We start from the raw sequence: 23,220 nt of genomic DNA, 5'->3' as shown, positions 1-23,220 counted from the left end.
AGCTGGTTTTGACATGACATTTTGTACTTCTCATTGTTGCAACAGGTCCACCTGAATCCTTAAACGACTTGTTTGTCCCCATCTCCTCCACATGTTATACTGACATCAAATATAGTGAAATCGGGGGTTACACTGTGGGGGAGGGACATACAAAGCAACACAGAAATAATCTTATAAATGCGTTAGAAACACATGCATGAAAGAAACAAAAACATTAAAATACATATTTGAGGTTTCGTTTTCCTAACATCACATTATCTGACTTTTTCCGCTTGACTCATACCTATACTAGATATTGCAAATAAGGGAAACCATGGGACCTGTGTTTCTTTGGGCCTGGCTTACTTCACTTAATATAATTTTTTCCAAGCCTTTCCATTTCTTAACAAATGGGGAAATGTCATTCAAATCCTCAAAGAAACAACTGCCCAATAAGTAAGTGGGCGAAAGACTTAAAGAGAAGCTTCTCTGAAGAAGAAAGAAGGATGGCCAATAGACACATGAAGAAATGTTCAACATCCCTAGCCATAAAAGAAATGCAAATCAAAACAACATTGAGATATCACCTCACTCCAGTTAGAACAGCAAAAATCAAGAACTCCAACAACAACAGATGCTGGAGGGGATGTGGACAGAAAGGAACCTTACTTCATTGTTGGTGGGAATGTAAACTTGTTCAACCACTTTGGAAAGCAGTATGGAGGTTCCTCAAAAGACTCCACATAGAGCTCCCCAATGACCCAGCAATCCCACTTTTGGGCATTTACCCAAATGATCACAAACAAGGCCACACTAAAGCTACCAGCACAACTATGTTTATTGCAGCATTATTTACCATAGCTAAGACATGGAACCAACCCAGATGCCCCTCAGTAGATGAATGGATCAAGAAGATGTGGTATATATACACAATGGAATTCTATGCCTCCATCAGAAAAAATGGCATTTTCTTTCTTTTTTATTGTGGAAATACTGTACAGAGGGGTTACAATTACATGGGCAAGGTAATGAGTACATTTCTTATCAAGCATTGTTGCATCCTCCTTTGCTTCCCCTTCCCATCCCTTCCCATCTCCCCCCACCTCCCTGCCCCCCCAAAGTTTTAAAGTTCATTTTTCAACATAATGACTTGTACATCTCATTGTGATTGCAACTATTTTTAAACTTTAGAAATCAATGGGGTCAAATTTTTTCATGTTTCTATTTCACATCTCTCCAGATGATTTTTCATCTTGTCAAAACTGAAACACTATTTGTAACAAAGAACTTCCAGTTTTACCCTTCTCCCTTTTCATTCTCTGACTATGGCCTCATTAGGTTGCTTAGATAGGGAAAACCATGTAGCTATGGTTTTGTGAGTGGCTTACTTCTCTTAGTATCATATTGTAACATGTGTCAGAATTTCCATCTTTTTGTTGTTGCTGATGTTATTGGTCATGGGGTTTGAACTCTGGGCCTGGGCGCTGTCCCTCAGCTCTTCAGCCCAAGGCTAGTGCTCTACCACTGGAGCCACAGTGCCACTTCTGGCTTTTTTTGCTTATATGGTGCTGAAGAATCGAACCCAGAGCCTCATGCATGCAAGGCAAACACTCTACCACTGAGCCACTTTCCCAGCCCTTCCCATCCTTTTAAAGACTAAAATTCCTGTGTTTTTATATACTGCACAGTGTTTTTACATTCATCTGTGGAGGGTTGCTTTTTTGTATAGGTCTTGTGAATAGCACTGCTCAAACTGGGCAAATATCTCTTCATATCTAGGATTTCAATTCTTTTGAATGTGTGCACAGACACAGAATTGTTGAATCACAGAACTCTGTTAAATGTTTTGAGGAACCTCTACACCATTTCCATAGCCGATGTACAAATTGATATTTTTGTCAATATTTTAGGGGCTCACGTGATAGCCATCCTACTGCTTGTGAAGAAAGCATTGTAGTTTTAATTTGTATTTTCATAGTGATTAGTATGTCCAGGAATTGTTCATATGCTTCATGATCTTTTCCTTCTCTTTTTTGAGAAATGTCTCTATAAATCCTTTTCCCATTGGGTGCGGGTGGCTCATGCCTATAATCCTAGTTACTCAGGAGGCTGAGATCTCAGGATCACAGTTCAAAGCCAACAAGGGCAGGAAAGTCTGTGAGAACTCTTATCTCCAATTAACCACCAGAAAACCGGAAGTGGTGCTGTGGCTCAAGTAGTAGAGCACTAGCCTTGAGCTGAAGAGTGCAGGGACAGTGCCCAAGCCCAGAGTTCAAGCCCCACGACTGACAAAAAAAAAAAAAGAGATAAAAACGTGAATAGTCATAAATATGTGTATATGTACATAGGTATTATATATATACACAGAAAAATAGGAATAATTGTCTACATATATGATATACATCTGTAGACATAATGATGGTGGTTTTGAATAGGGCACTCTAGTATGGAGACATTTTAGAGTCTATGTGAAGTTGGACTTATCTCTATTTAATGCAGGGAGGGGTATGGTTACAAGAGAATTCAAATATACTTAATTACTAAAAAAAAAAAAAAGCAGAAGCACTTAGCAAAATGAATAGGTTATATATATTGGGAAAACTCACACTGAGTAGCCACTGTGTATTTAGTTAAGCTGAGACTGATCTGGGAAGCGAGCTTAAAACTCAGAGTTCCTGGTTCTCATTTTTTACTTTCTAAGCAAATATTAAATTTTAATTTTTCATATTTTATATTATGTCCACAAAATTAATGTTGCCCAAATAGTCACATTATGTTCGGAAGAGGGCCAACATTGATAGCTATATAAATATGACTCAAGAGTAAACTATTTTTTTGTGTGTCGGTCGTGGGGCTTGAACTCTGAGCCTGACCGCTGTCCCTCAGCTCTTCAGCTCAAGGCTAGCACTCTGCCACTTGAGCTACAGTGCCACTTCCAGTTTTCTGGTGGTTTATTGGAGATAAGAGTTTCACGGACTTTCTTGCCCTGGCTGGCTTTGAACTGTGATCCTGAGATCTCAGCCTCCTGAGTAGCTAGGATTACAGGCATGAGCCATTGGCGCCCAGCTAAGAGTAAACTATTAACACAACAGAATAGAAGACCCAGAAATGAACCTACAGCCCTATAGCCACCTAATATTTGATAAGACAGCCAAAAGCACAGGTTGGAAGAAAGACAGCCTCTTCAATTAATGGTGCTGGCAAAATTAGTTATCCCACATGTAGAAAACTGAAGCTAGACCCTTATATATCACTCTGCACTAGAATCAATTCTAAATAGATCAAAGACCTCAGATAGCATGAAAATATTACAGGAAGAGGTAGGGGAAACACTAGCTTTTCCTAAGTAAAGATCCAGAATCATAATAAATCAAAGAATGACTGGATAAATGGGATTGCATCAAACTGAAGAGTTTCTGCATGGTAAAGGACATAACTAGCAAGATAAATAGAAAGCCCACAGAATGGGAGAAATTTTTGAGTAGCTCTGCATCAGACAAGGACCTCATATCTGAAATATACTTAGAACTCAAAAATTAACCCCCACCCCAAATAAACCCTTAAAGAAACAACAACCCAATTAATAAATGGACTAAAAGCTTAAAGAGAGACTTCTCATGTACAAGTAGTTATGACAAAAATGAGCCTTACAACTTTGGGGGGGAGGATTGGGTAGGGGGATGGGGGGAGGATGAGAAGGGATGAGAAGGGGAAACAAAGGAGGAGGCTACAATGCTTGATAAGAAATGTACTCATTATCTTGCCCATGTAATTGTAACACCTCTGTATGGTATTTTCACAATAAAAAAAGAGACTTCTCAGAGGAAGAAATAAGAATGGCCAATAGATACACAGATATTCAATATCTCTGGCCATAAAATAAATGCAAATCAAAACAACATTGAGATTCCACCTCACCCCAGTTAGAATGACCATTATTAAGAAAGTTAACAATAATAGATGTTGGTGGGGATGTGGCCAAAGGGAATCCCTATTACACTATTGGTGAGAATGTAAACTTGTTCAATCACTCTGGAAAGCAGTATGGAGGTTCCTCAAAAGACTAAACAGAGAGCTTCCTTGTGACCCAGCTGGGTCACTCCTGGGTATTTATCCAATAGACCACAAACAAGGCCACCCTAAAGGCACCAGCACAACCACGTTTATTGTTGCATTGTGTACCGTAGCTAAGATATGAAATCAACCCAGATACCCCTCAATGGATGACTAGGTCAATAAAATGTGGTATATATGCACAATGGAATTCTACTCATCCATCAGAAAGAATGATATTGTACCATTTGTAAAGAAAGGGAAAGACTTGGAAAAAATTATATGAAGTGAAGTAAGCCTAGGAAATATAGGCTGCATGTTTTCCCTCATTTGTGGTAACTAGAATGTGCCTGTAAATCTATGACTAAACACAATGGATGGTCAGAAAACAACAACATGATCAATTATACACGTCTCTAGGCATTCACAAAGAGTGAGACCAAAGGAGGATATTCTTAAAAGAGGATCACAAAGGCTTAATAGCTATGTGCATCTGATCATAAAAAAATAATAGTTATTGAAATGAACTCCAGGAAATAGGTTTTTTTCTTTGTTGCAGTTTTTGTTTTTTTTTTTTTGTCTTGTTTGCTCATTTTTATGTCTTTGGGAGGGTGTGGGGGCACAGAAATAGTGGCACAAAAGGTGAAAAATTCAGCAGTGATACTCACTAGACAATATATTAAAAGTGAACTATATAACTTGTTGGTGGGGGCAGAAGAGAAAAACTTGGAGAGAGAGTGAGGGAAGGGGTAACATTGTTCTAAAAGAACTAGAACCCCTCTGTATATCACCTTTACAATAACAATATTTTTTAAAAGAGTGAACTATTCAGTTAGGTGTATTTGAAGAGATTATTACATGATAAGCTGTGGAGGAAATTTTTCAGCACTTGGATAGTGAAGCAGGCCAGTTCCATGTTCCAGGCTAACTTGGGCTTCACAGTGAGTTTGAGGCCAGCCTGAGCTGCGAAATGAGACCATGTCTCAAAATTAATGAACAAATACAAATAGCACACATGAAAAACTAAAATCAAACATCAGACAAAAAGAGAATAAAACAAAAGGATAACATTGTATTAAAATTGAGTCGCCATAAGTTTACGGGGAAAATCCACATAGTCTAAATATATCTACTTAGCCTATTGAGTAACTTTGATTGTTTTTTTCCTTTTGAGAGGTATTACTTGAAGAGGTGGATTTTGTGGAATATGGTTGAGGATGTGGCCCTCACTTCATTCTAGCTTCACCCTTGTTTTAATTTTAAGTACTTTCCATTCCTCCAGGAAGTAATGACTAATAAGATGAACAGCCATTTGAATCAAAGATTAACTCCTTAACCATGAACAAAGCACAGTTCTCAACGCCAAAAACAAAAAACAAAAGAAAGACATATCTAGAGGGCTTACTATTTGCTTTACTCAAAGTACATGTGTGACTGCGTGCTGAGATAGGCCACAGAGTTGGTGATGGGGTGTACAGAGCAATAGCCCCTCAAAAGTCATTCACTAAGTACTGACATACTAACATCACAGACCTGACTCAGGTGGAAGAAGTTGGGTGGAGAAGAGGAATATTTTCCCAGGCTGGCAAGGCAAAGGCAGGGAAAAGAAAACTAAAGGTTTGAATTCTCAGAGGCATATAAAGTTGTTTAGAAATATTTTTTAATTTTATTTTATTGTAAAGATGATGTACAGGGCTGGGAAGGTGGCTCAGTGGTAGAGCGCTTGCCTTGCATGCTCAAAGCCCTGGATTCGATTCCTCAGCACCACATAAGCAAAAAGAAAAAAGCAGGAAGTGGCGCTGTGGCTCAAGTGGTAGAGTGCTAGCCTTGAGCTGAAGAGCTGAGGGACAGTGCCCAGGCCCAGAGTTCAGGCCCCACGACCTGACCCCCCCCCAAAAAAAAGATGATATACAGAGGGGTTATCGTTACATGAGTAAGGTAATGAGTACATTTCCTATGGAGCATTGTTACCCCCTCCTTTGTTGTTCTCCCACTATCCCTTCTCTCCCCCATCTCCCTCACTCCTCCCCCCCCCAAAAAAAAAGTTGTAAAGTTCATTTCCAATATAGTATCTTGTGGGCCTAGAAACATTTTCCCCCACAGCTTATCATGTGATAATCTCTTCAACATATTAAACAATTTCATCTGTCTGATTTCAGGTTTGGCTCAGCGATAAGAGAGCAAAATATAGGAAAATCCAGAGGATGGTAATATTGAGAGTTGCAGCATCTGGTAATGAGGATGACTTATTCATGATGGAACTGTAGGAGCCCTAGAGGACACTTACCACCCTTCTCCAAGAGCCACATGAGGATAAGTTCTTCTGGGGCTACTCATGCCTAGGCCACTCCGGCTGCCTCTGTCATCCTTATCTTCTCAGAACTTATTTTAGCAATAAAGAAGTGAATTCTCTCTGTCTCTCTCTGTCTCTGTGTTTTGTGTGTGTGTGTGTGTGTGTGTGTGTGTGTGTGTGTGTGTGTGTGTGTTCTGAGGTTGGGAGCATCTGCCTTCTGGGGTTAGGAAAGTATAGGTATAAATTGTTCTAGAAATGCTGTTTCAACGAAATGACAATGGCATTTCCTTTTTTTTTTTTTAAATTGTGCCAGTACTAGGCTTGCACTCAGATTTTGGGCTCTGTCAGGTTTTTGCTAAGGCTAGTGCTCTACCCCTTGAGCCACAGCTCCACTTTTGGCCTTTTGGTGGTTATTGAAGATAAATCTTATAGCCTTTCCTGCTCAGGCTGGCTTTGGAACATGATCCTCATATCTCAGTTAGAAGGCGCTCTTCTGGTGCAGAGATCCTGCTTATTAGAACTATGAGAAGAATCAAGAATCCTCCAAGCTAGAATGTCTGTTTCAGCCCATCTCCAGGTCAGCAGGCATCTTGTTCCAGTTTCCTTAGCACGGACATAGTTTGTCATCACCAGCAGTCTTGCAAGAACCCCAGCCACTAATTTTCAATGCTGTAAGAGGGATCTTTGGTTTTGAGTAGACCAAAGCAAGATGATGTCCAAAGCATCAGAAAAACCACAGAGTTCTCAACAGAAACTCTAAAAACTGGGATGACATTTAAGGATTTATTTCCAGTTCTGAAATAAAATAATGGCTAAACTAGATTGCAGCTTTTTTAAATAAAATTCTTGTTTGCAATTAAAGGAGAAGTGAAAACCTTAAACACACACACACACACACACACACACACACACACACACACACACACACACACACACACACACGAAATTCAGCGGCGAAAATGAGGCCCGTTCAGTATTCCATTCAATATCCCATTCATTCTGGGCAGCTGCAGGGTGACTACTCAAAAGGAGCTGAGGCACAGTGGCGCTGGAGGCAGGTTAGGCTGACCTGCGGTTGGCTGCAGCAGGGCAGACATGGCTGACGACAGTGCTCATCCTGGGGTGGGATTGAGACCCTCGATCCAACAAGACCTGAGCATGAGCACTGAAGGCCAAAGCCCCTGCCCGCCATTTCGCTGCTACCTGTGAGCCCACAGACACAATAGGTGCTTCTGTGGCTCCTGGGGTAGGTGTGGGCAGTTGTGGGGCTCTGTCTAAGCAGGTGGGCGGTGACAACCTGCCTTCCACAACCTTGGTGACCTCATGCACCTGAAGGTCCATGAGCCGATGAGCAGATGGAGTTCATGAAGAGGACGAATCGCATCCACAACCTGTCTGGGAATTTGATGCTGCTAAAGGTGGCAGGTGACGGGGTCCCGTGGAAGACAATCAAAAGTGCTATCCCCATCCGCAGTCTCCCCCCCAGTGTGCGGCCTGGGCACCACAGATAAGGTCATCCAGCTGCAGCTGCTGGACTATGACGCCGCCTGCTGGCCTGTGACAGTACCTCCCTGGGCATCTGACAGTTCTGGCGTCTCCATGATGTCCTCAAGCTGAATGAGAGACCACCACAGCAAGGCACTCGACCTGCCCAGAAGGGAGCCTAGCAATGCTAGGATCTGGTGAAGGTGGTGTGCCAGCAATGTAGCTAGATTCGATTTGCCGTATGGTATCTGCCACTTTTATGGCTTCCTCCAGGGTCCAAGGTGAGCCAGAAGATGGGAGAGGCAAAAAGCAACTCCTGCCACTCCACACAAGTCCCTATACCCTGCCTGCCACACTCATGTGGTTCTTGCTAGAACGCTGTCTTCTCTCTCTGTCCCTGTAGTGCCAGCATCCCACCCACCACTACTGCTGTCTTCCTCCTCCCTTCTACCTTTTGAGATTTTATTTTTCCTCTTTGGCATTTTCCTAGGGAATCACATGGTCTCCAGTTGGAAAAGAATGAGAAGCTGAACTTTGCTTATTCCTTTCTCCATCTGAAACATCCCGAGATTGAATGTCTCTTTGCCAATAAAAAAATACAATAAAATCACACCCATTTAAAACTGCCTAGGATAGCTGTCCAGGTCAAGAACCAGGTTTTTGGTTGACTGACTACAAAGTACTTCTTTCAGGTTTACTGACCTTCACTTGGTCATCAGTCACATCATTGATGACTCTTGCAAACTGTCTCCTGATGAAATGATATCTAATCTGTCCTCCTGTGTATGATTTTACATTTATGTTATTCCTCATAACTCCCAAGTATACTTTTCTTTAATTCCTAGAACCCGTACTGCTTTAGAAATAATTTCAGCTCATCACAAAGCTGCAGGTTGCTTTAGAACTCAAGCACACAGACAGATATTGTTAAAACACTATGTATTTATTGTATTCATTTATTTTTTATTACAGTGTGTTGTTCCATGCTTTCCTGAATCATAATGCATAGATCAAGCTGCCTTAAACCTTGACATACTCCTCTCTAACATTGCCCAATGCTGAGATTCTACAATCCAACATGCCACCATACCCAGCGTGAATTCAAAATAATAACTAAGAAATCTAAGATAAACAAAATTTAAACACAGAAACACTACAGGACTGCATTTTCAAGACCATGCTTCATTCCCTTAACTGTTATTCCAATAAAATTCTGTATATACAGAAGACCAGCAACACAAACTACAAAAGTAAAATAATGGATACTTCTGTGAACCAATGAACTTAATCAAGATAGTGACAAGGCCAGGTGTTAGTGGCTATGCTATGATCAGGTATAGTGACAGCTGATGATCAGATGTATAAGTAACTTTTGTTTGTTTGTTTTTGTTTTTTTGTCAGTCATAGAGCTTGAACTCTGTCCCTCAGCTCTTCAGCTCAAGGTGAGTGCTCTATCACTTGAGCCACAGCAATACTTCGGGTTTTGGGGTGGTTTATTGGAGATAAGAGCCTCCCCAACTTTCCTTCCAGGCTGGCTTTGAACAGTGATCCTCAAATCTCAGCCTCCTTAGTAGCTAGGATTACAAGCGTGAGCCACCGGCACCCGGCTATAACTGACTCTGAACAAGATGAAAACAAAGAATAGGGTTTGGTGATTTTGTTTTTGAGGTTGCCCTTGCTCTGTGTGTGAACAGTTCAAACTTGAAAACAAAGGAAGAGGCAACAGTGCTCAATAGGAAATGTACTCATTACTTTGCTCATGTAACTGTAACCCCTCTGCATAGCACTTTTACAATAAAAAACAAAGAAGCAAAAAAACCCCCTAACTGCTAAAACTAAAAAAGAAAAAAAAGTGTTAAGATACACAATATTAGGGTTTCTCACTCTACTTGTAGATTTAGTGTCTTTATCTAATTGGACTGGCATCTTGGCCACTTAAAGAATTTGGCACAACTGTTTTCCTTTTCCCTGAGTTCAATCACACATTTGTCTACTTAATTACTCTTTTTTTTGCATTTTATTGTTTTTATTAAGTAGTTGTACAAAGGGTTACAGGTTAAGAGTAAAATGTTACTTGGCCAATGTCATCCTTTCCTTTTCTCCCCTCCTGTCCCTACCCTCAAGTTATCTACACAGTTCATTTTTTACATAATATACATTGAATATAATGACTGTGTTTGCTAACCCTTCCTCCTTTCCTTTCTCCCCCCAAATTTCTTGATTTAAACAGGGTTTTTTAAATTTTATTTTCTTCTGAAGATACTGGACAGCGGGGTTACAGTTACACGTGAGCAAATTTCTTGTTGAGCATTGTTATCCCCTCCTTTGTTTTTCTCCTACCATCCCTTCCCACCCCCACCTCCTATACTCCTCTCCCCCACCTCCCGCCAAGTTTTACAGTTCATTTCCAACATAGTGTCTTGTATTATTGTTGCAATGGGTCATCCTATGTCCTTGTTTTAGCATTTTGTTATTCCCCTTCCCTTCCCCAAATTAGATAAATGTATGTGCAAGATGCAAGGTACCAAAATCAAATTGGATCTGGGCTATGCATCCACCCCAGGATTTAATATTTTAAATATTTTTGACATTTCAGTATTATTAATTATATTCAATTAAAATATTAATCTGTCATGAAAATGTATTATAGCTTTTTTTATTATAGCTATTAATGCTAAGTTTATCCACAGTTGTCTCAGGCACGGGGAAACAATATAGAATAATAAGAAATAATTGTCTGAATAATTAATATGGAGAATGAGACTGAGAATGTTGAAAGTTGAGAAAGTTATCAAGGAAAAGGATTATTTCATGCACATTTTGGGGGGGAGGAGGAGAGGGCAGGTCCTGGGGCTTGAACTCAAGGCTTGGGCACTGTCTTTGAGCTTCTTTGGCTCAAGGCTAGCAACCTACCACTTGAGCTCCAGCTCTACTTCTGGCTTTTTGATATTTAATTGGAAATAAAAGTCTCATGGATTTTCCTGCTAAGGCTAGCTTTGAGCCATGATCCTCACATCTCAGCCTTCTGACTGTCTATGGTTGCACAGTAAGACACTGGCACCTGGCTCCATGCACATTCTAACCAGTCCATGTATCTTTCCTGTTATTCATCTTGAGCATCTCATTCCTTCTCCATTTTACCTGTACTACTTTCTTATAGCCCTTCATAACCAGCAAAAATACAAACTGATGACTGGCTTTACACGGTTCAAATCAAACACTGTAACTGTTTAGAAGTAAATAGATATCTAAATCCTGTAGTGAATTATTTTCCTTTTCAAACTATACCTGAACTGTATGAGCTTAGAAAAAGCACATACAATTGGCCTCCTAATTATTTATACATTCTTTTAAAAGCTGAGATGGAGTTAATTTCATTTCATAGTGCATTTATAAATACTAGAGGCTTATTTCTAGTACTGGTTCAAGTATTATTTTGGTTGTGCACCCTTTAGCAAGTTACTATAACCTCTCAGAACCTCAGGTGGATTTTTTTCCTAGTATAAAATAGATTAGCAACATTAAACCATTTTAAAACATGTGTCTTTGAGTATTTGACCTAACTTTTTCACATGATATTTAAGCTCTTCAACTCATATAGTAAAAAACATGTTGCATATGTGTATTGAGATGTTAGATTTACCCTATCAACTTTTTTACGGGTAGTGAACGTTCTGAGTTCTTTATTACATTAGTACCTATGTAACAAAGTACTGTAAGCTAGGAATGAAGGAAGATTTTTTTCCGCTTATTTTCCAAACTGTATAGATCCTTGCCTTCCCATTGTTGCATTGGGTTATGAGTTCTAATCAACTATGTGGTTGAATAACTAATGTTTACATGTACATTGTTTAATGCACTATGTAGTATTCAATTACTCAACTGCTCTACTACAAGTACATTTAAATATTCTAACAATTCTATGGCATAGATGTTTTGTTATGTTAATTTATAGATGTGTGAACTGAGGCAGGGAAATTTAGTAAATAAAGGCATAGTATTTGAAGGCCACAATCCTACCCAGAGAATTTATAGAGTCTAACATAGATACTGCCTCTTTTTTAAAAAAAACTTTTGGAAGTCAGGCACTGTGACGTGTGACTGTAGTCTTAGCTATCTATAAGGTTAAGGAAGAAGGATCATCAGATAAGCCCAGGCATTTGAGGCCATTCTGGGCAAGTCCTATCAACTTTTAAAATTAGCATATGTTAATGTTGAGATATGCCCTTTCATTCATGAAATATATTTTAATTACTGCTTCTCCCTGCAAATAGTCCCTGTTTCATGCTCATATCTTTTGGGTTTTGATTTTTATGTCACAGTTTTGCATGCTTCCTTAAGAGTTCCTAAGGGGCATTCTTTCTGTGAAACATTTTTGTGCCAGTTCTGGAGCTAAGACACTTTTAAAAATTTTTTTTCACTCAAGGCTAAGGCTCTACCTCTTTGGCTCTCTACCCTCCAATTTTGCTGGTTACTTGGAAATAAGAGTCTCATGGACATTTCTTCTGGGCTGCCTTCAAATGGGAACCTCAGATAGCAGCCACATAAACAGCTAGTATACAAGTCTGGGCCACCAATGCCCACCTGTGGTGAAATCTCTTGTTTAAAAAATAAACAGTTCCCCAAGGAAAACTCTTGTGGCCTGCCTAGCTGAAAGTGAGGAGTTACTGGTCCCCTGAGTAGCACCTTTCTATTTCGGCCTGTGGAGTTTGGGAAGACAACCAAACTGGGTAAAATTCACTTTCTTCACCCCCAGCCCATTTCCATGACTGTGTACGATGATGCATTGCTACTAAGCAAAGCTACTAAGCTCACCCTACATCTCGTTTTTGGTCTTGGAAACAAAAGAATCTCTTTATACAAAGGAAACCTTACTGTGGCATGATCTACTATTGTTTTCTCTGCTGGTAGCAAGGAAAAGGTATTCCAAATTAATACCGCCTCCACATACTTCCATCAAACAAATTTCACAAAACTTGCACTACACAAATAACTCCATGAACAATACTGAGATGTTAAGAGATTCCTCAACACTATATTCACTTATAAAGTCCAATTGGTGGGGCTGGGAAGGTGGCTCAGTGGTAGAGCACTTGCCTTGCATGCATGAGGCCCTGGGTTCAATTCCTCAGGACCACATAAGCAAAAAGAAAAAACGCAGAGGTAGTGCTGTGGCTCAAGTAGTAGAGCTGAGGGACAGTGCCCAGGCCCAGAGTTCAGGCCCCACGACCGGACTCAAAAAATTAAAATTAAAAAAAAATAATAAAGTCCAGTTGGTGACATATCCTTAAGGTTCATATTCACATGTCTGTAAGTTCTCTTTAATTTATTTACCCTTCTAAAGTTATTGGAAGCTTATTTTAGGCAGTTTTGCTTTCTTCCAAATTTAAAGTTTTTCAGTTTGCAAGCATCATCCTCACTCTCTATGATAACCAGAATATTTTAGCAATGTCTTAAGTTGACATACATAATGATAACTCTAGTTTTAATTATTCCTAAATTTTCCACATACCATGAGGGTTCTATTTTAGGTAAATTCTAACTTTCATTCCTTTTCTAAGGCAAAAGTTTACTTTCATTTTCACTGTAAACTTTACACTTTTCCAAACTCTAACCCTAACCTTGGTCAGAACTCTAACCCTAATCCTAATCCTAATTAAAACACATATCTAATAGTAACAAGAAACAAGCTAACTTTCATTCTTCCTAACTTGAAGCCACTTATCCTTCCTAAAATAAGTTGCAATTTTTTAACCTAATCTTTACTCATTTACTGAATTAAACCCTAACCTTGCAGAATTCTTCAACATAATCCTTCCAGTAACAATGACAATTCCTGACAGTATGAAAAATTCTCTTCTTGTACTGTTCCTAACTTGTACTGTACTGTTTCTTCCTAAGATGAGTTCCACTTTATCTCATAATCTAACTAAGGTTAAACCAGACTCTGACAAGAACTCGAATTTAAATTTATTTCTAACATACCCAGAATCCTAACAGGAAAATATTTTAGTTTTCATTCATCCTTTGCATTTATTGTATGCACAATTCTTTTTTGTTGTTGGTCATGGGCTTGAACTCAGAGCCTAGGCACTGCCTTTTAGCTCTTTTGCTCAGTGCAAGTCTTAATATAGAAGGCAGTTTTACCCTAGTCCTTAGCTATTCCTAACCCTAACATTAATCCTTACCCTAAGTGGAAAATTAATGATAACCCTAAGGATAATAATACCTGCACAACATACTAATACCTAACACAAACATACTAATTTTCACATATCTTACCTGTGTGGATTTACTTTTAAAGCAAGTTGCAGCAGAACCCTAAATATTTCCCTTGAACTCTTAACAGGGACATAATGGTAACTCAAGTTCCAATTATACAAAATTCCCACAAATAACAGGAATGCTCTATTTTAGGCAAATTCTTTTATCCCACTTCTAGGGCCAAAGTTTATCTTCATTTTCACTGGAAACTTTACTCTTTTCCAAACTCTTAACTTTACCATTCCCAGCATCTTAACCCTAATCCTAATCCTAATTAGATCACACCTCTAAAAATAAAAGAAATACTCTAATTTTCATCCTTATCAGCTTGATTTCCATTCCTGCCTAAGGTACCATTTTGATCTAATCCTTACTCAATTGAAACATCAGGACAACCAGAACTTGACCTTTAAAAATGTGTCCCACTCCATCTGTCTTGGCATACCTAAATATCCATTAATTACTCCTATATCACTGTGTGTGTGTGTGTGTGTGTGTGTGTGTGCATGTGTGTGTGTATGTGTGTATGTGTGAAGGAGAGAGAGAGAGACAGAGACAGAGACAGAGATAGAGAAACAGTGTGATTTCTTTATTCCAATGTTAAGACACTTATGGACTCATTCATTTAGCTAAGTGCCTATGTCTAGGATTCATATTTTGATAAAATAACATTTGAAATTATTAACCTAGCTCCTTGGTGCATTAATTTGCATACCTCCCAAGTTAGACTAATGGCTAACATGACCACACACAGACTGATGGCTTCCTTAAAAATACCATTGTTGTGGGGCTGGGAAGGTGGCTCAGTTGTAGAGTGTTTGCCTTGCATGCCTGAGGCCCTGGGTTCGATTCCTCAGCACCACATAAGCAGAAAAAGCTGGAATTGGTGCTGTGGCTCAAGTGGTAGGGTGATAGACTTGAGTTGAAGAGCTAAGGGACAAGACCCAGGCCCAGAGTTCAGGCCCCATGACCGACCAAAAAAAAAAAAAAAAAAAGAACAAAAATACCATTGTTGTGACTGGAGCTGGAAGCCTGTGGGCTGTAGAAGCTGCTGCTGCTTCAGGATCGCCACCTGGAGCATCTGAGTAATAGCTCTTCAAGTCTACAATTAAAAATGACCTCTAACAAAACTACGTTGCAAAAATGGGAAAGAAACAAAATGGAAAGAGTAAAAATGTTGAAGAAGCAGAGCCTGAAGAATTTGTTGTGGAAAAAGTACTGGACCGACATGTAGTGAATGGGAAGGTAGAACATTACCTGAAGTAGAAAGGATTTTACAGATGCTGATAATACTTGGGAACCTGAAGAAAATTTAAATTGTCCAGAATTAATTGAAGCATTTCTTAATTCTCAAAAAGCTGGTAAAGAAAAGGATGGTATAAAAAGAAAATCTTTATCATACAGTGAATCTGATGATAGCAAATCAAAGAAGAGAAGAGATACTGCTGACAAACCCAAGGGGCTTTGCCAGGGGTCTAGATCCTGAACGAATAATTAGTGCCACAGACAGCAATGGAGAATTGATGTTTCTCATGAAATGGAAAGATTCAGATGAAGCTGACTTGGTGCTGGCAAAAGAGGCAAATATGAAATGTCCTCAGATTGTAATCGCTTTTTATGAAGAGAGACTAACTTGGCATTCTTGTCCAGAAGATGAAGCTCAATAATTGTTTGCATTGTTTTTATATATATTTATACATATATATATATATAATCTGAGTCTTGGTTTTTGAATTAATGGTGTGAAACAATAACTACATTCTAAAGAAAATCAAGTTTGATAATGGTTTTGTAAGTAGTATTGGGGGAGTTGTTGAGTTTTTTGGGTTTTTTTCCTCAATAGCACTAGTTACTTTGAACAAATATAATAAAGGCTTTCTGTAGTTGCTTCTTTTATCAGAAAAGAATATTTAATTCCATGGTATATTTCCTCTGCATTCAGGAACAAGTTGTGTTTTTTAATATTAGGCAATATTTTTTTGGTCATTAATAAAAACAGCTTGTGTTTAACTGCTATGTTGAAGGACCATCTTGAATTTTTTGTGTGTATGTGTGTGTGTAAACAAAACACATAGGTAGTTTTTTGTTTTGGAGATTTTGCTTGTTTAGAGGTGTTGGGTATCAAACCCAGAGCCTTGCATATGTAGGCAAATGATGTGTCACTGAATCACACCCCGGATCCTTGTTTTAGTTTTTTGGTTGTTTTTTGAGACAGGGTCCCTAGGCAGCTCAGGCTGGCTTTGAACTTGCTAGGTAGCCAGGCTATCCTAAAACTTTAGGTCCTCCTGCCTCTGCCATAGATATACAAATGCAATAGGTTTGAAAAACTTCTTGAAAGGAAAAAATTTATCGCTACCAATAACTTCCCTCATCCAGATGAGAAAACTAAGACAAATTTTGATTTCCTTTCATTAAAAGTTTCTGTAGTGAGCATTCATTAACAGAATATTGGAATCTGTATACTAAAATTCTTGGGTCATGATCTAAGACTCAGCTCATGGAAATGTAAAATCAACTGGTTAGAGATTTCGACTATTTAGGACCTGCTGGCCTAAATGATCAAAATATTATAATTCTTGACCTGCCTGCTTTTTCTTTACCCCAACTCATTCCTTATGTGAAAGCTCAATTTTTTAAATGTTTTTTATTGTGAAAATACCATACAGAGGGGTCACAATTAGATGAGCAAGATAATGAGTACATTTCTTATCAAGCATTGTTGCCTCCTCCTTTGTTTTCCCTACTATCCCTGTCCTCCCATCTCCATGACTACACTTCCCCTCACCCCATGCCAAAGTTGTAAAGATCATTTTTCGACATAGCATCTTGTACATCTCATTGTTGCAATGGGTCCACCTGTATCACTATTTAAATAATTTGTTTTTTTTTCTTCCCCTCCCCAAATTATACCAAAATAAAATACAGAGAAAACAAGGATTATACCGTGGGGGAAGGACATACAAAGCAACAAAAAAAATCACCTTATAAATACATTAGAAACAATAGCAAGAAAGAAAAAACCACTTGTGTCCTTATCTTGGGATTCATTTCCCCTAACATCATCTTATCTGAACTTTTCTGCTTGTCCCAGATATATAATAGTTATTGCAAATAAAGGAAACCATGGAACCTGTTTCTTTGGGCCGGGCTTACTTCACTTAATATAATTTTCTCCAAATCTTTCCATTTCCTAACAAATGGGGCAATGTCATTATTTCTGATGGAGGCATAGAATTCCATTGTGTATATATACCACATTTTCTTGATCCATTCATCTACTGAGGGGCATATGGGCTGGTTCTATATCTTAGCTATGGCAAATAGTGCTAAAACAAACATAGTTGTGCTGGTAGCTTTAGTATGGAATTGTTTGTGATCATTTGGGTAAATGTCCAAAAGTGGGACTACTGGGTCATAGGGGAGCTCTATGTGGAGTCTTTTGAGGAACCTCTGTACTACTTTCCAAGGTGGCTGAACAAGTTTATACTCCCACCAACAATGCAGTAGGGTTCCCTTCTGTCCACATCCCCTCCAGCATTTGCTGTTATTAGAGTTGTAGATGTCCTTTTACAATTGACAATTTTTCCTTCATTTGTTTTAGTTTTTATCATTATTGATTACTGAATTTTGTCAAATCCTACACATCTATTGAGGTGATCACATTTTTCTCTTATTCTGTTAGATGATATCCTCTTTTTCATTTCTTTAATGAATCAACCTAAAATGTATTATGCTTTTGTATTGTTTAATGAAAACAAAAAGTACTAAAAATAGTTCTAAATAGAATTCATTGAGCAGGACAGCAAGGTATGCTAATGTAACAGAATGCTCAGATTCTGCTTTTATTTGTTTTAATAGTATACTAATAATAATTATATTTTCATAAATAAGGCAAAAGTTTTGTTCATTTAGGATTATTATGCCTTTTCTTATTCATTTTTAACCTGGATATACTTTGTTATTATTTAAATTTTAAAAACTTTCTTTGACTTAATAACATACATTTCCAATATGAGAGTATTTAACTGTGATATTTCTATACATGCACACAATGTGCTTTGAATAAATTCACCTCCTTCATCATATTCCCATTCTGTCTTTTTTCCTCCCTTTTTTCAGTGTTTGGTGGATTTCATTATGTAGATTGTGTGTGTGTGTGTGTGTGTGTGTGTGAGTGTGAGTGTAAAATGTCCTTGAAGAAGCTATAACCTCCACAGTACAGAATAGTGTACTAATGTACCAGGCAAGAGGTATGGGACAAGAATATAAATTCAAGGTTAAAATGAACACTGTCTATTTCACTTCATCCACAACTATAAATGCTGGACCTGTGTGGTTTTCTCCCTGAAAAGAGTTTGTAACATACTTGGATGTTACTGAATTTAGTATGAAGATCATTGTGACATATAAAAGTTATTGGGCAGAACATTCATTCTAAATCCTGTTTCGACACTTGTATGCTTTGCCTTGCGTTTACTATGTATAGGAAAATAAGGTTATATTCGAGTCTTTATAAATGAAAAATGACATAAGGTAACCTAAGCTAACAGAAATTTTCACAATCAGAACTTGCATGATTGTAAAATAAGAGTAAGGAAAACATAACTAGTTAAGATATTACTTTAGGTATTTAAATATACAAGTAATACATAGCTATTATATTTTATTTACACATACCTTAGTAATATGTATTCTATAGAATTGTGTATGTATGAAGACACCTATATTCATATATACATGTATTATGGAATGATGTATGTGATAACAGTCTGTATGATAGGGAAAAAACAATATCTACTCCATGCTGTAGATGGGAGCAATCTGTGACACAATGAACATGGATATTTAATATAATGTGCAGTCAGTCACAATGCAGGTCATCCAAAATATTCACTTCTATTAACTCCATAATGTATCTTATCACTATGCTATAAGGAATGGCATGTGTGGTATAATAGGAAGAGGCCTGGTTGGGAAATACATATTCACATCTTTAAGACAAACACATTTTGCCTTGGCTCACACCTGTAATTCTAGCTATTCAGGAGGCTGGGATCTGAGCATCATGGTTTGAAACCAGCTCGGGCAGAAAACTCTATGAGACTCTTATCTCTAGTTAACCATCAGGAAACCAGAACTGGTGGTATGGTTCAAAGTGGCAGAGAATTGGCCTTGAGCAAAGGAGCTCAAGGACAGTGCCCAAGCCCTGACATTAAGCCCCACGACTCTCTCTCTCACACACACACAACAAATACATACACACGGAAACATTTGCTGATCAAATGCATTAAGTTCTCCCTTTTGTCCTAGACATCCAGTGATAAAGTCACTTGTGGTAGGAAATGTGCCTGGTCAGTGCCTCTGGTTGGAAGGTACAGAAGTGAGGCAGCCTCTGGGTTTCTGTCTCGCTGCATACACTCAGGAGGGAAGGACGTTTGCTCCCCATGGTCCAGCTTCACTTGCCTTCACTGCACCTTGGGTAAATGGCAATGAAGGTGATTACTTACTTTGTGATTTGTATTGCTGTGTATCTCCTTGAATGTGGCCATTTCTAAAATCTTGCTTAACCATTTTAAGTGACTACTAAATATGCTTTCATGTTTTCAATGTGAAAGCCCAATTTTTCTGCTCACTTGTATTTGAACATAGTAAAATGTTTCAGTGTTTTCCTTGGAATTAAGGGAACTACAAAGAATGCCAAGAATTGCACTTTGATGGTTTGTTGGTTGTTAGCCTTGATAGTGGAATAGGGGTACTTCAAGGCCTTCGGTCTTCAGAAGATGGTGATATGGCAAAAGCTTCTCAGGGCAAAGTAGAATGTGCTCCTAGAATGTTGGGGAGAACCTACAAAGCATTTCTGGGCAATCAGGCTAGAATAGTTTTGTCTCCACTGATGGACTCACGTTACTGATTTATAATTACAGAAAACATACTGTGTTTTTAAAGATAGGACGAACCACATCTTGGTATTTTTATATGAAGTTTCCAAAGTATGTGAGCTGTTGGCAGATATCATGAAAGGAAGTAAGAGATGACAAACTGCTGAGAGCAGTCTAGTAGCAAGCAATGAGCAGCCGAACACAGTGAATTCTCACCCAGACCTGCTTTTTCAACATTGCATCTGTCAGGACCATGGACAGCACTGGCAGTTAGGCTCTGCCTGTAGCTGAAAAGTAGGTTCCTGTGCTCCTCTGTACTCAGTCCAGGGTTCTTGAGAAATGATCCACTCAGCTGTGCTATTGAGAGAGGCCAGATATCTTGAACAAATGCATCATTTCTGTTCAGTGTGATTTTCTCAAATCCTTCCCTGCTCTATTCCAGCTGTGCTAAGGGTGTGAAGAGTACCCACTGGCCCACTTCATGTCCTATCTGCACTATGATGGAAAAAGTCCTCTGAAAAGTCAGGTCAACGATTAGGTCCTGTGGTTTCTGAACTGCCTCAAATCTGTTAGTAGACGTATCACGCCAGAATGTAATGTGGTAAACATTTGCCCTATAAAACTACATCTTGTTTTGTTTGAAATTAGTGTCACTTGATTCAAAGTTACTTATGCATGTGACTTCCTGGGCTCAGGAGAGCTTGAGGTAGCAGAAAGAAGAGGGGAGGATGGTTTGAGTTTGAATGAGCAGGCAGAGTATCCATCTTCTTCCCTGAAGCCTCCATGTGTGTATGCAACTAGCCTTAGTGTGTACATATGTGTGTGAGCAGGGCTAGGTTGGGTAGCTTGTAGCTGATCTACCCTAGTACAACATGTGCATGCTGCTGCAAAGAAGAACCTACCCTCATCTGGGCTGATGACTGTCCTGCTTGCCAGGGATCCTTCCTGTCTTGGAAGACCAGTTAGAGCGTCTCAACCCAGTGTCTTGGAAGACCAGTTAGAGCATCCCAACCAAGTGACTAACCTCTCTCTCTCCACCGAAGGGTATCATTTCCCCACCTTCTCAGTACTCTCACAATCTGGCCTTTTGCATGGGACACAGCATCCACAGAGAGCTGAACCTGTTCCTGACCAACCACTCTGCTCCCTCTGACAATGAAGGTGCTGACCCACCTGATAAGCATCTTTACACAGTGATTTTCAGAGTGTTTAAACTTTTTTAATGTAATCTTTCTAGACGAAACTTGGGACAGGAATTTGACCCAGAGTTTTATTTCTAATATTAGTACTGAACTGGTTTTTTATTCCATATGTAAGAAGAGTTGTATTTGACTTTACATTCCCTAATATGAATGATAAGATAGGGTTTCTAGAAAAGATTCCCTTAAAGTAATTAAATGTGGGCTCAAAAGCATTTTAAAACTGAGCCATATCTACTCATAAATCTATGTCTACTTTTGGAATCTTTATTTTGAATTGAGAAAAGAAAAAAACATGAACATGGATTCACACTATAATCAGAGGTAGATTTTTTTCATTTGGCTTTCTGATTCCTCTTGTCTTCAAATAAAATAAGCTACATAAAAGATATAGAACATAATGCCAGATGACACCATCCTGGAAGTCATTTTCTCAGACACCCCACAACTATATGTCTCCATTTTTACTATTACCAAAAGTGAACTTGTCCTAAACTGTCAACTCCAGTAGGCATATTTTGAAAAAAAATTTTATTGCCATGTATTAAGAGGTTTTGTTTTTATATTTATATGCATGAATATCATGCACCTCATCTACATTTCTTTCCTTATCCCCTTCCTTCCTACTCTTCCTTCTGTACTTTATACAGGTTTTATAATACCATATACATTACATATAATGAGTGTCAAATACATATATAAATAATATATACATATAAATTATGTACTTCCATCATACACATACGCAAACACCAGAGTTCTCTCTGGTTCTTCTTCCCAAACATGATACCTTCTACCACTGTGCCTGCTGACTGTAACAAGAAAATTTCTACAGTAACTTCATGATTCAAAACATATCTGTGCAGTATTGGTCTCATGATAATTGTTAATATTTGTAATGTATGTTAAAAACACATTATGAATTTAATTATATTTCAAAGTAAGACCTTTTATAGCTCTGATTTACAGTCATCTATCAGATTTAGCAACAAATGACTCTATATTTCTTCCATTATATTTTTCCTTCTCTCCAATTAAATTGAATTTTCTACCAGACGGTTATCAGTATGATATATATTGTGGGAAAACATGATGTGAATAGGATGTTGTAATTGAAAATGCCATGACAAATGTTAAGGCCTACTGTCTCAAAGCCCAAGGCTATAGTAGGAAGTTAATTTTCAAAATATTTTCTCAGCCAAAATGCCTATGTATTTTATCTACTTTATTCTTACAACAAAATTGAAGGAAGACATGGAATTGTGATACATTATATGAACTGGTCAAAATAATTTTCTACCTTTTCCACATATTTTATTTTGCTTAGTAAGTAGAATACTGTATTTACCAGAAATCTCCTCTTCCAACACAAGGGTCCCCTCAGCCATATTATTCTCATCAACCTAGTAAAAACTGCTGTCAATTAGTAGAAAATCCTGAGCACTGAAAAGCAGGTGATTGGGAAGAGAACCAATGATTAGTTATATAAATCACAAAAAGTGAGATTATAAGCATAATAATCCGTCAATTTGATTGGCTTTGTAGAAACTGGGAAATTCTTAAATGCCCAGTTGGGTCAGTGTAAAACATATAAGAATGTGTAATACATCTAAGCCAGGTTTGGAAAGAAGTATGTGCTATTGTGTGCTTATATTAGAAAAGGAAAAGGATGACCAATCAATTATATAAGCTGCCACCTCAATAATACCAGAGAAATGATAGCAAAATAAGCATAAAGTAAGCTAGAGGAAAGAAGTAATAAATATAAGGGCAGACATCGACTGAAATTGAAATCTGGAAGCTCACAAGGAAATCAAATATGTTTCTTTGAAAAGGCCAATAATTTTTCTAGCCCTATCCTGGTGCTAGTAGCTCATTCCTGTAATCCTACTTACTTTGGAAGCTGAGTTCTGAGTATCAAGGTTCAAAGCAGCCTGGGCAGGAAAGTCTGTGAGACTCCTATCTTCAGCTCAGTAGTGGAGTGGTAGAGTGCTAGCCTAGAGCAAAAAAGCTCAGAGACAGTGCCCAGGCTCTAAGTTCGAGTCCCGGGTGTGCCACAAAAAAACTG

General features: G+C 38.4%; 1 pseudogene; it reads left to right on the top strand.

The window, feature by feature from the left end:
- The first annotated feature begins 15,188 nt into the window (after positions 1 to 15,188).
- LOC122098745 lies at positions 15,189 to 15,981 on the top strand (annotated as a pseudogene).
- The last annotated feature ends 7,239 nt before the right edge of the window (positions 15,982 to 23,220 follow it).

This window comes from Dipodomys spectabilis, unplaced genomic scaffold, assembly GCF_019054845.1.
Source record: "Dipodomys spectabilis isolate Male_0828 unplaced genomic scaffold, ASM1905484v1 ptg000490l, whole genome shotgun sequence".
Lineage (NCBI taxonomy): Eukaryota > Metazoa > Chordata > Mammalia > Rodentia > Heteromyidae > Dipodomys > Dipodomys spectabilis.
Note: the sequence above shows the minus strand (reverse complement) of the source record. Positions and strands in the feature narration are given on the sequence as shown.